The sequence below is a fragment of the Apium graveolens genome, unplaced genomic scaffold, assembly GCF_009905375.1.
Source record: "Apium graveolens cultivar Ventura unplaced genomic scaffold, ASM990537v1 ctg6460, whole genome shotgun sequence".
Classification (NCBI taxonomy): Eukaryota; Viridiplantae; Streptophyta; class Magnoliopsida; order Apiales; family Apiaceae; genus Apium; species Apium graveolens.
The window spans coordinates 12,893-23,322 of record NW_027419500.1 but is presented as its reverse complement, the minus strand read 5'-3'; the positions used below and the strand labels follow the sequence as shown (position 1 = coordinate 23,322).

At 36.5% G+C, this 10,430-nt stretch overlaps 1 long non-coding RNA gene across 1 annotated transcript; it reads right to left on the bottom strand.

The window, feature by feature from the left end:
* Window positions 1–647: 647 nt before the first annotated feature.
* LOC141703300 (uncharacterized) lies at window positions 648–1,077 on the bottom strand. Its single transcript, XR_012567435.1, has 3 exons — window positions 986–1,077; window positions 824–890; window positions 648–746 (listed from the first exon to the last, which is right to left on the bottom strand). It is a non-coding gene; the product is annotated as an uncharacterized LOC141703300 (long non-coding RNA).
* Window positions 1,078–10,430: the final 9,353 nt, after the last annotated feature.

Genomic DNA, 10,430 nt, shown 5'->3' with positions numbered 1-10,430 from the left:
ACTAAAAATAATAAAACCCAAATTCGCTAGTTATTACATCCAACATTCTAAACATATTTGACTAGTTAATATGTACCACTTGTCAAATTTTGACAATTCCAAACATAAATCAGAATGATGGATGTAATTGTCACCAAATCTCCGTTAATTTACCACTAACCACCAGCAAACACAACATCAATTCACATAGTTCAGACGAAAGCTATATATAGATACTTAGCATTTTTATATCTTGTCTTGGATAAATTCAAGCACCTCCATCCGCACCCCATCCAGCTCCTGCCTTGTGTAGGAATTTCGAGTTTTGGCTGCCCACTAAATAACACAAGTAAAAATTAGCAACCAGAATATTATTAACCAGAATTGCCATATGTATAATTAAATATAAACAGAACCAACTATTTATAATTTAACCAGAAGAGGACCTTTTCTATATTTAACCGTAATTTTCTTCGTCAATCCAAAACTATACCAGATAGATCCTTATCACTAATAGTCATCTATCATTACTAATAATAAAAACAAGATCCATTTGGAAATCACTAATAATAAAAACTGATAATAAAAATGGCACTCATATTTCATCTGTTCTGAAAAACTACACAAAAAATTCTACATGCCATCTATCAGAAATGATTTGCATATACCTTGGTAGTAAAAGATAGCTCCTTATCAGCAATGATATCTTTCATGTATCGCATTATAACATAGCCACATTCAACCCCTCCTGGTTGTTTGGGAGATCCCTGTTATAATATAAAATCTGAATTAGCTCCATAAATTAATTAAAATTACAAAGTGATAAAAAATACAAAAACCTTACAAGAAGATTCTTTATCTGAGGAGCTTTATTTCCCCTTCCAGTTTGAGCATTGTAGGATTTCATCGCTCTACATTGCAGAACAACAATAATTTACATGATTATTTTTCAAAAGGGAGAATATTTACTATATATATTTATATATAGTAAACAGAAATATATTACTCTGTTAATGATTTTTCCAACTCGTCAAAATGTGTTGGATGTGGCAGAGGGTTCAGAATATAAATGTCGCCATCCCAAATTACAACCAAAATTCAGTGGCAACTATGTTTATAAAAAAGAAAAAAGAAAAACACAAGTTAGAAATTTTAAAAAACTACCTAAATATATTAATTTGTAAAAGCATGTCTAAATTAAAAATACTTACTTATGATTATGTGGCATGAAGTACATGCGATACGGACTACTCTCTTTCAACCGATTAACAAAATAAGAATGAAAAGATTTGTTCAACGTAAATGTAGCTCCTGGATCGAAAAATCCATATAAGACCACATCATCATTCTTCCTCTCAATCATAATCAGTCTTTGCAAGAGCCTACGAGGGAGTGAATTACATTACTTATAATATCCATATAAAACATGAATATTGAATATGTAACGATAAAAAAGTAACTTACGCCATATAAGCAGATATTGCAGCTTGGCCAATCATATCGAACTCCAACAATGCTTTCACATTTTGATGCAATATAGAAATTTTTCTCAGTCCCAAACACGTCCGAATCACACGGAATCGGTATTGACTCCCCAATGGATTTCATGAAGACTGCAGCATGTTTGTATAACACCTTGTACTGTTTTGGCACATTCTTGTTGAGCTTCATTTTGCTCTTCAGGTGGACAACTAGCACTTGAATATTTAGGACCCGTAGAAGCAGTCTCCCCGTGCCAAACCCAATGAACATAACCTAGATAAAAGCCATTGTCATAGATATGGCCCCTGATTGTTTTTAGAGAGACTTTTTTAAAATTGGCGCATCATTCACAAGGGCAAGGAATTTTGTTACGATCTTCAGAATTTTCTTCAGCATATATCAAGAAGTTTTCCACCCCCATTTCAAATGCTAAAGAATCCATATCTTGCAAAATCCATGTCTTATCCATCAAATTTCCCTACCTGATAGCCACTTTAAATATTAAAAATCCAACACATACCTATTTATAATTATTTAATAAAAGGTATATCAAATTTGTGTTGGTTACTGTAGGGATTAATTATATAAACTTAGAAAGGAGTAAATACCTTGATATCCTAATAATTTATAGTACTAATTCATTACTCTAAGATTCTACACATATACCCAATTAATTACAAAACTAGACTAAATTTATAAACTAGACTAAATTAAACCAAGATATTTAAAACAAATTAAACCAAGATATTTGAAAATATCACATAATTAAAAACCCAATAATTCCAACATTCACAGCCCAGACAATTGTTAAATTTCCTTCACATAAATAAAACCCAGTGAGTACTTGAGTATTGAAACAAATTCAGCCCATAAATAAATAAATTAAAATTATCCGTTACTTGTTAAATCTGTGAGAAGGATAATTATACAAAACAATGATTATTATACAATACTAGTAACAGATAGTTCATATCAGAAATGCAGAGACTTGTTCATATCAGAGAAATGACTATTATACAAAACAAGAAATGCAGAGACTTATTCATATAAGAGACTTGTTCAAATGCAGCCCCCAAAACACACTAATATGTATGAACAACTACCAGAAAACACATAATTAAAAATAGAACAGAAACATTTACATTTATATCAATGTACCTAAAACATTGATTTACATCAGTGTACCTAAAATATTGATTTACATTTACATTTACATGATATCAACAAGAACATTGATTTACATTAATGTACCTAAAATATTTATCAGGACATAAAATTCCCAAAAATACCCCAAAAACAGGACATAAAACCCCCAAAAAGAAACAAACATAAAACCCCTCAAAAACATAAAACATTTACATGCACAAAGAAGATAAACAGGATATTAAACGTAAAAATGAGGGAGATAAACCATAAAGAAGAATATACCTCCAGATGCTCTTCAATGTTCCAAAACCTCAATGTTCCAAAACCTCAATGCTCCAACCTCCAGATGCTCCAAAGCGTCTACCTCCAGATGCTCCAACCTCCAAATGCTCAATTTCAAGTTTAATTTGCTCTAATTTGAAGCTTCAAATCTTGAATTAGAATTGGGGCTAAAATTAGGGTTTCGGCGAAAAGAGAGAAGAGACGGTGAGAAGATGAGAGATGAGATGAAAGGTAAGAAGACTAAGAGAGACGTAGGGGAGAGATGAGATATATGAGAGGTGAGAGAGACGAGAGATATGAGGGTCGGGGGAGAGATGAGGGTCGCAGGAGTTATCGCAGAAATATGATATATTATTTATATGCATGTGAATGTTTTCATTAAAGCATGTTAAAATGTAGATCACCAACAAGTTGGGATGAAGTAGGAGAAGGAAGAATTCTTGGCTCGGAATTGGTGCAACAGTTGCATGACAGAGTCAAGTTAATTCAGAAAAGGTTGCTTGCTGCTTAAGATAGACAGAGGAAGTATGCGGATCCAGCGTGTAAGGATGTTCAATTCCAAATTGGCGAAGCTGTTTTGTTGAAGGTGTCACCAAGAAAAGGGTTGTTTAGATTTGGCAAGAAAGGGAAGTTAGCACCTAGATACATAGGTCCTTTTGAAATATTGAGTCAAGTGGGAAAGGTGGCCTATGATTTGGCCTTACCACCTCAGTATCAGCATGTGCATAATGTGTTCCATGTCGTTGCTTAAGAAGTACAATCATGATGCTAGCCATGTGATAGAATATGAACCTGTAGAAATTCAGGCAGACCTGTCATTTGTGGAGCAACCTGTCAAAATACTCGACTAGCAAGTAAAGAGTCTTAGGAATATGTCGGTAAAGTTAGTGAAAGTACTTTGGAGGAACCCTAAGGTCGAAGAATCGACTTGGGAGTCAGAGTCTGATATGTGTTCCCGGTATCCTCATATGTTCTCTTAGATTCTGGGGACAGAATCCCTTAAGGGGGAGGGATGTTACGACCGGTATTTTATGTAATATTAATTATTTGGTGTAATTATAAAGCCGAATGCAAATATATTCAATGATTGTACGTTGGTGTGAGTGAAAAATTTCTGCATTATAAATTTGCTTTATGTAGTATATGATTTTTCAAAGCAAGAGTTTATTTAATTGCATTATTTTTTATTTATAAGGAATATTCTAAGCCTTGGAAAATTTTTCCTTTAAAAGGTATTTTGTTCACAAATTTTGAAAATGATTTTATAAAGTCTCTAAAAATCCAAGTTATTTTATGGTATAAATTTTATAATTTTTGAACTTGTATTTATTTTATAAAAATAAATCTTTACAAATTTTATTTGTTATAATTAGCAAATTACATGGCTACCCTTGCATGCAAATACTCTTCCAATTCAACTAAGGGGCAAGGAAGACATTTCCAACCCCACTCACTTTCATTCTACTAACCAAATTACCACTTTGTCCTTGCATGCAAATCTACCTAACTATGTTGGAAGTTTACTCTTGTAAATTCTCAAATCCACTCACTTTTGGTCAAATAAAACCAAACTAACATGATTATTACTCCACTTTCACCCCACCATTTCCACACTCCTCCTTTCCTCCCCTCCTCTCGGCTCTCCCCTCTCCTCTCGGCTTTTTGGCCGAAGCCATACCCCCTCCCTTTTCTTCATTCTTCATTCAAGCTCCCACTTTCAATCAAGTAAATGTTACTTCCTATATCTTGATCATACATAATTCAAAGAGTGTTGAGTGAAAAGTTTAAGTTTAAAGGTTGCATGTAAAGGTTTTAGTGAAACTCAAAATACAACCTTGATTCTTGTGAGTTTAGGGTTGTTTTTGAGAGGACTACAAGGAATGGAGAAGTGCCAAGTCTTGAGAGGGAAACTCTTGATGATTAAATGGCCATTCCCATCCATTTCATTCGGCCATGACCATATGGGAGCCGAATGAATGGTCCTTAAGACTATTCTTGTTGCTTAAATCAATTTTTGCATGTTTATGTGATAATGACTTGAATTTTGTGGTGAAAATTTGATAAAACTCTTTGCATGCTAAGTGATCATCTAGGTATAGCTATGCTAGGCTTGCATGTCAATTTTTATAGAATATATGTAGAAATGTTGTTTTGGTTTGCAAAACCCGAAGATGCATGCATGTGGATTTCTCTTAGAATGTTATAAGATTTTGATCATTTGGAAAGATTTTGTTAGTGAGCCTTAATTTCAGTAGGAATAATGTGTTAATATTGATTTATGCTTCTTGTTGCATGGTAATAATTCGTGGTTATCTTTTAATAAAAATGCATATCTTGTTTTTCAAAAGCATGAAGATTTGTGAGTTGTGAAGTGTAGTTTCTTTTGTTTTGCCATAATTGTACCTTAGGTAAGGATGATCTCACCCAAGGTTATTTTGAGAATAAGGGAGTTAGTTCAGTAGATTACCATGTTTAAGTCTTGGTTTGAGTATTGGGTTGTTGGTAGTTGAGTTTGTCAAGTCAAAACCTTGGAGAAAGGAGAGTTATAGTTTCTGCAGAAAATCAGTTTAGAACTCTGAGGTTTAGAGTGAGTTTTGACCATGTCATTGATGTGCACTTTGAGGCCCAAGCCACCAGAAGTTAGTATTGGGAGTATATAAAAGGTTTTAGGAGTTGGTTGGAGGTTTGCATGTCATTTGGTTAGGTGCACAAGTAGAATAACAAAATCTGTCCAGCAGGGGACAGTTTTGTTGCAACTTAGAAATAGGGGATTTGACCATGTCATGGGTAGGCCCTCATTAGGCCCTGTTGGGCCTTAGTTAGAGGGAGTGTCAGAGAAGTTTTTCCAACCATAGTTCATAGGATATGAGTTAGAACCATGTGTCACAAGTTAATTCAAGTCAGGGCATTTTCTGCCCAGAAAATAGGGGAACCTTGGACTTTTAGCTTAGGCCCAAGAAGGCCAAGCCAGGCCCTTGAGCCACATCAAGTTTGTGAGATGCCCTTAGGTCAGGAGAGTCTTGTGTAAAATTTTTAAAAAATTTAGTTTAAGAGTGTCTAATGCACTCAAGAAACCATAGTTGTCATTCTGAAATTTGCACCAGTGAGCACTTTCACTTATCGCATAGTTTTAGAACACTTAGGAGTGAGTAGGTCGACCACCATAGTTGTAAGATAGTATAAGGTCAGTAGAGCAAAAGGCACAAGTGAGGGTCAATAGGTTTTGGATAGTTTAGTAAAGGCACATCGAGTTAGGAAGCCAAAATTAGAAGACTTTGTCTAGTTTAGCGACCAAGTGACTTAAGTTGTGAGTCGAGATCATCCAAGCCTAGTGTTGCATTATGGTATATATGTGTATTTGGTATTAATATATGATATGAGAATGTGGCTATGTGTGACATTTAATTTAAAAGTGAATATAAATTAAGTGCGTATAGGCCTAAGTGCCATCCGTGTTTAATTTCGGTTGTAAATAGGTTAAGATGGTAAGAATATATTATAATGAGGATTATTATTATTTATGTAGGATCTCGAACGAGGGAAAACTTGCCATAAAGGTCGAGTGAAGCTCCAGTTGTTGCTCCTACCAGTCAGACCAGACCAGCCTTTCTCAAGGCAAGTGATTCAACTTGACCTTCGTATTTACTGTAAATAGTTCATATATCGATGCAATTATCCTGAGTCATTTTGATATATTTAAATCAAGCGTATCTTTTGTTTATCTTTGAGTTATATAGGATGCCATGAACCCTCGAGTACGTATTGCAAGTAGTTCAAAAGTCTTTTCATGATAGTTAAATGCCATGATAAAATGAAGAGTTGTTATATTACTTGATTGATCCTCTTGATTAACATGCTGATGATTCCTAAGTATTGATATCTCATCCTGATACTTGAATCCCTATAGAAACTTACCTTGAATCCTGAAAGCCAGATATTACAAAGTGATTCCTCATTGATTGATACCCCTCTTTCTTATCCTAAAGCTTGACAATCTGATATATCCTGAGCTAAAGATCATTTCTTCATACCTTAACACCCATAGTATTCATGAAGCTTATCTTCTTGATGATCCAACACCTGTACCTTGACGAGAAACCATTGCTTTAAGCCCAGTTTGGCATTACCCTTCATATTATCCATTAGCCTCACTAAATTTTCTTGTCCAAGTTTTGACATATGAAAACCTTTTAGTTACCCTAATAGAGTAAAGTTTTGTGAATCATGGCCCTGAGATTTATACCATATTTCCCGTGTTTCGAGTTGATCTATAATCCCTTGATAAAAATGTTTACTGTTAAAAGAGATTTTGTTATAATTCGGCATCAGTTTTTGAAATAAATAAAATGTGGGTTTTCAGTCCCAAAGGGGATAAATGTTTTCTTTGAATAGTGGATCTGGACTGAGACGCGAGTCCTTTCCACACTTATATTAGGCTTAAAAGTTGCCTAGGGATTCCCATTAATGTTTTAGAACCCAGCGAGGTTCGGGATTACTTCGCGGCTGATCACCGGCTGTAATCCGTAGCGTCATAAAATGATTTTGATTAAGACATGATTTTAAAATTGTTTTGATACAAGCAAAATGATGCCATCTCACATAGTTTTATCTCTCGTTATCATTGGTTATGTCTTTCCATTGTCATTCTTTAATGTATATCTCGATTTATGTTTTGTATCGTACTGGTTAGCACTTATTGAGCATTTGGCTCACTTCTTGCTTTACCCTGATATTACAGCTAGCAGCTATGGTTAGATTCAAGCAGACTGCCCGTAAGACCTGTGATGCTGATGCTTATGTTCGAGCTCAGGTAGAATAAGTGATAGTAGTTTGTGTGAGGACTCGGTATTGAAAATCAGATGTAATAGTTGGTAGTGTTGGGCTGTTCCAAACCCTAAACTGTAAGATCTTGGATTTGGTTTGTTATTTCTTTTAAAATTTTGTAATAGCTATATTTATTTTGCTGTTCAAGTTGGGGGCGTGACAGGTTTTGGTATCAGAGCTACGGTTTAGAGTCCCTGGACAGCCCAAATAGGTTATAGGTTATGTGTGTAGGATATAGATAATATGCGAGAGAGTAGGATAAGTAAATTTATTATTAATACTCTCTTATTGGTTGTCAGCAAAGGGCGCATTCCTCGTCATCCTCTGGTTCACGACACTATTGCTTTCACGGTGTATGCTGAGTTGAGGCGCGAGTTCGACATGCTTTAGGGCAAGTACGACCGACTGATAGACCGACTGAAGAACGTGTATCCGGACAGCCGAAACTACGAAGGGAAGCCCAAGGAGCAGATGACTGCGAGACTTGAGACCTTGGTTCAGTACGTCAAACTAAGCTTGAGGAGATGCCAGCGCACCGGGACCGCACCAGCCAGTATGTCATTCAGATGGTGGCGGATGAGCTCCAGAGCATTGTGAAGACGCTTCGAGAGGAAAAGACTACCAAGCCCCGTTCAGATGGAGTGGAGCCTTAGTTCTTTCCATTTACCTTTCATGTTGTTGTACCATCAGACTCTGTGGAATCCCCAGTTGTTTCCGTTGTTTCCTTTAAATAAGCCTGTTATTCCTAGAATCAGACTTTGTCCTAATCTATGTATTGTGACCTTTAAAATTTCAATAATTATGTGCTATTGTTCCATTTGCTCTCAACTGTTATTTTACGTTTTTATCATCATATCTGCTTAATTTGGAAACTTGACCCCATATGTAAAATAAGAATGCCATGCGATACCCTCGAATCATTTTATCATTCATATCTGTTTTGACACAACTCTTATTTCAGGATCATGCCTCCCAAAAAGAACCCGAACCACATCCACCACAGACCCAAACATTCTTTGCAACAACAGACCAATGCTATAGCTCAACAACAACTAACTCTTCAACAACGAATTGAAAACCAAGATAACCGTGAGCCACACCAACCACCTGAACCACCAGTACCACCTAGACAAATTGTCACTTTCAAGGCTTTTCAGAATGTGAATCCACCTGCATTTCATGATACCACTGATCCAGTGATAGCTAACATATGGATCAAGGAGATGGAAAGGGCTTTTGAGTTGGTACAGTTAGGAGACGATCAGAAGATGCCGTATGCTACTTACTTCTTGAAGGGAGAAGTCATCTATTGGTGGGAATCAGTAAAAGCTATGGAAGTCACTCAGCAGGTTTCTTGGGAGAGATTTAAGAAGTTATTTCTGGACAAGTATTACCCTAAGTACATGCAGAATCAGATGAGCTAAAATTTCTTGAGTTGAAGCAAGGGAACATGACTGTATTGGAGTATGAGAAGAAGTTCACTGAGTTGTCAAGGTTTGTGACAAGTATACCAGCACTGAGGAGGAAAAAGCAAAGAAATTTCAACAAGGATTGGAGCCTTGGATCAGAGATAGAGTGGTATGTTTGAGCTTGAAACTTACGCGGGAGTAGTACAGAAAGCTGCTCTGATTGAGAATAATGGGACGCAGTCAAGGAAGGAAAGGGATAACAAGAAGAGGAAGGTTCCATTTTATGGAGAAGTTGAAGCAGGAAGTTCACAAGATCGGAATATAAAGAGGATTGGTTTCCAGAAGGGTGGAAATTTTCAAAAGAAAGGAAATTTGGGTAAAAGGCAAGAATCGAAGGGGAACAATCAGGCAAGCCAAGGGCAAGTTGGAGAAAACAGGTTCCAGAGGCCAGAATGCAAGCACTGTGGAAGAAGGACCCCAGTATGTAATAAGCTGAGCATGACATGCTCAGCTTATTACTGTAGCATGTCATGCTCAGCTTATTACACTCCGGGGTGCCTTCTTCCACAGTGCTTGCATTCTGGCCTCTGGAACCTGTTTTCTCCAACTTGCCCTTGGCTTGCCTGATTGTTCCCCTTCGATTCTTGCCTTTTACCCAAATTTTCCTTTCTTTTGAAAATTTCCGCCCTTCTGGAAACCATTCCTCTTTATATTCCGATCTGTGAACTTCCTGCTTCAGACTTTTCTCCATAAAATGGAACCTTCCTCTCTTGTTATCCCTTTCTTTCTTGACTGCGTCCCATTTTCAATCAGAGCAGCTTTCTGTACTACTCCCGAGAGTTTCAAGCTCAAACATAGCCACTCTATCTCGATCCAAGGCTCCAATCCTTGCTGAAATTTCTTTGCTTTTCCTCCAGTGCTGGTATACTTTCACAAACCTTGACAACTCAGTGAACTTCTTCTCATACTCCAATACAGTCATGTTCCCTTGCTTCAACTCAAGAAATTTTAGCTCCATCTGATTCTGCATGTACTTAGGGTAATACTTGTCCAGAAATAACTTCTTAAATCTCTCCCAAGAAACCTGCTGAGTGACTTCCATAGCTTTTACTGATTCCCACCAATAGATAACTTCTCCCTTCAAGAAGTAAGTAGAATACGGCGTCTTCTGATCGTCTCCTAACTGTACCAACTCAAAAGCCCTTTCCATCTCCTTGATCCATGTGTTAGCTATCACTGGATCAGTAGTATCATGAAATGCAGGTGGATTCACATTCTGAAAAGCCTTGAAAGTGACAATTTGTCTAG